Source organism: Cynara cardunculus (genome assembly GCF_001531365.2).
Source record: "Cynara cardunculus var. scolymus isolate 2C chromosome LG 4, CcrdV1, whole genome shotgun sequence".
Classification (NCBI taxonomy): Eukaryota; Viridiplantae; Streptophyta; class Magnoliopsida; order Asterales; family Asteraceae; genus Cynara; species Cynara cardunculus.
Window position 1 is genome coordinate 13,322,211 of NC_037531.1, and position 3,447 is coordinate 13,325,657.

Genomic DNA, 3,447 nt, shown 5'->3' on the forward strand with positions numbered 1-3,447 from the left:
AATATCTATGATTAACACCCTCCACAATAAAAATGATTAATCAACCTCTCATAATTACAAAAAAATGAACAAAATGAAAAATTATGATTGGTTGAATGCGRTTTGCACGGTTTGTACAAATTGAGTGGTTTGCATTTGATCGCTCCCCTATGTATGAATGTATATGATGTACATGAGGGGTACATTATTTTTAACTCACGAGTAACTCTTTTTGACTATACTAGTTGTGTACCCATGCAATGCGGTGGGAGCCGTGAATTTTAACGATTTTGAAGTTTCACTGGTTTTATTATGAAGATAACGATGATATAAGTTACATTTGGTCTTTACATATTTAATACAATTTSAATAAATAAGAGTTATGGTTCCAATTACAGTCTATCGATTAAAAAAATTGTATGACAGTTTAAAATCCAAAATATTTAAATGACTCCACAAATGTGTTCGATTTACACCAAAAGCAAAGAATCAAACGATCGAGAGCGAGAGCGAGACCGAGAGTTCTAGAACAATTGAATGAGAGCACTTTTAATAACTCATGGTGAATATCAGTTTGAATCTCACCTTGGGGGATGAGAAGAAGACATAGAGGTATGAGAGGGTGAATGCATGAGTAAAATGTGTCAAAAATATATTGGAAATATGAAAAAAAAAATGTAATAATGTGCATTGATAACTTGTACTATATATTATTTTAATAGTAGATTAAGAAATTTTAAGATTGAATGCATAAAGTGGTAGTACTTAATGCATTATGAGTTGTTTTTAAGACTTTGTGCATAAATGTATAATACTTTATGCATTAAAAGTTGTTTTTAGGACTTTTGATAAATATGGTTTATAAAATAGTATTGATAACATTTTGTAATAGGATTGCTAGATAAAAATACTCTTTGATTAGAAATTTTATTTTAAAAATATAAATACCCAAAAAAGGGAATTTCAAAGGAAAAAGGTTACGGTTTTTATTATACATTTATTCTATTATCGCTTTCCAAATTTAAATGGTTCTACTTTAAAATAAACTTATATTTATTAAAAAAACAAGTACAAGAACTTACTTATACGTATATTTTTTTTGAAAAGCATATATACTAAAACAGAAACAAATTCAAACTAAAGGCATCTGTGAGGAGCGAGTTGATCGTCAATCAACCAAAGACCCAAAAACCGAACGCAAAAAACTGAACCGAAAACGACCCAACAACAACGAAAGCAACCCACACAAAAGGAATAAAATAAAAAAGTAGAGGTGGATGGGGATTTTATCCAAGCATCTCACGGGATCGGGAAAGAGGAGCATCTAGACGAAGTCGTCCAACTGAATGACCTTGATTGAATATCACCAAAAATATCTACGTCAAGAGTTTATGTTCTCCAAAGGAAATACGTGGATGTCAAGATTACCACTTGCCGAAAGACTTTAAAAGCACCAGAAACCTGATTGAATCCGTCAAAATTTACCATATTAGACACCAAGACTGGCATAATGCAATTATATTCCACCACTCGAAGATGCATTCCAAAGAGCTTTTGCCTTGTAACAACCAACCAACAAAACGATGATCCATCGACACGATGAAATTCATGCACATCAGGCAAAAAGTTGAGTGTTGTAGCTCGATTCCTTTATCGTCTAATTTTTAAAACCTATGAGCAATGTTACTGCCAACAAGATTGATAGAAACGTTTTGTAATCTGGTTAAGACTTCAGCAAGGTCACTGATAACCCGCCCTCTAGGACTACCAGACCAGTCCCAAATCTTCTCCCACTCTCGTTCATTCGAAGCCCGACAGACTTCGGCATCCAGATTAGCATCGAGCTGAATTATGTGAACGTACATACTGTTATAAGTAAAAAAGTTATTTTAGAAACATATTATAATTTTTTTTTTGTTTCTGATATCTTGTGGTAAACTTAAAATGAAGTTTTTAAATGAAAACTTTAGAGTAAACTACAAACTTGGTCCATTTTGTTTGTCGCAAATGACATTTTTTGTCTCTTTAGTTTCAAAATTACAAGATTGGTAATCATGGTTTGCAAAAATATCTGGATCTAGTTCCTTTTCTCTAACGGCTGTTAAAAATTCCGTTAATTAAAGGTATTTTTGTTCTTTTATAGATTTTTTCGTCCCTGTCGTTTTTATTGTTTAAAAGACAAATTTGATAAAAGGGCGAAAATGTCATTCGTTTAATGGAATTTTTAACAACATATTAAGAATGGACCAGATTCGGATGTTTTTGCAAACCATAATCTTTATCTTGTAATTCTAAAACTACATTTGATGAAAAATTCGTATTTTACTTCAAATTCTATAAAGGAAAATAAAAAGAAAATGTATTTTATTTTGATGCAATTTATTTATTTTAATAATGAGAGAATAATTAATGAAGTATGAAAAAAAGTCAAAGGGATTGAAAAAGAGGAGACTTTTCAACTGAATTCTCACATTATTCCTAGGATTTCCAGAAATTGTTGACCATAAAAATAAACCATTTATTTATTTTCATTTTTTTTAAATTTTATTTTGGACTTCATTAAATCCATGACCCTTTATATTTAAATGATTTTTGTTTAAAAAATAATATATATATTGCTATTTAAAATATTTGTTTATAAAGTAATATATAGAGAGAGAAAGAGAGATAAGTATTTATTAATTAATTAAATAATATTAACTTTGTTAATCGATTTAAGTTTCTCATTTTTTTAATCAACGGTTGTGATTTGAGAGATTATAATCTAATAAAAAAGAAAAGAAAATAAATTATATTAATTGAATGGCAATTTTAATAAACTATTTTTATTTTGAAAGATAATGAATAATATTAATTAATGATTTTTAATTTTCGAAAGATATTCATATTTATTTTTGAAAAATAATCAATAATAATATTTAAATAATTTTTGTTTGAAGATAAAATCAAAAAGTTAATAGGTGAAGTCAGAAAGTGAAACAACGATTTTTGTATAAAATTTATAGGTGAAACTTAAAAGTGAAACAATAATTTTTACTTAAAGTTCATAGGTGAAACCAGAAAGCGAATGGGATGATTAAAAATGTTTGAACATGTTCATAGGTGAAATCGAAAATTTCACATGTGAAAACAATTAAGTGAATAGATAATTAAGAAATATAATAATTAAGTGAATAAGATAATTAAGAAATGTAATAATTAAGTGAATAAGATAATTAAGAAATGTAATAATTAAGTGAATGAGATAATTATTGAATGTATTAATTAAGTAAATGAAATATTTAAAGAATATGATATCAATATATAAAAAAGACAAAAATACTCCGACTAACAAATTTAATACTAATTGTTTGGTTAACAAAAGAAGGCGGCCATATATACACCTTAATTCTCTTTCTCACATAATCTTGTGCCTATATATATATGTATGTGTGTGTATGTATATATATATATATATATATATATATA